This window comes from Colobus angolensis, unplaced genomic scaffold, assembly GCF_000951035.1.
Source record: "Colobus angolensis palliatus isolate OR3802 unplaced genomic scaffold, Cang.pa_1.0 Scaffold200, whole genome shotgun sequence".
NCBI lineage: Eukaryota > Metazoa > Chordata > Mammalia > Primates > Cercopithecidae > Colobus > Colobus angolensis.
Window position 1 is genome coordinate 2,030,327 of NW_012115156.1, and position 249 is coordinate 2,030,575.

Sequence of the window (249 nt, forward strand, 5' to 3'; positions counted from 1 at the left end):
AGCCATTCTACAAAATAACTGACCTGTATTCTTCAATGTATCAAGGAAAAACTGAACAACTGTTTCATATATTTTTTTTTTTATGAGACGGAGTCTCACTCTGTCGCCCAGGCTGGAGTGCAGTGGCCGGTTCTCAGCTCACTGCAAGCTCTGCCTACCGGGTTTACGCCATTCTCCTGCCTCAGCCTCCCGAGTAGCTGGGACTACATTAGCTGGGACTACAGGCACCCGCCACCTCTCCCGGCTAGT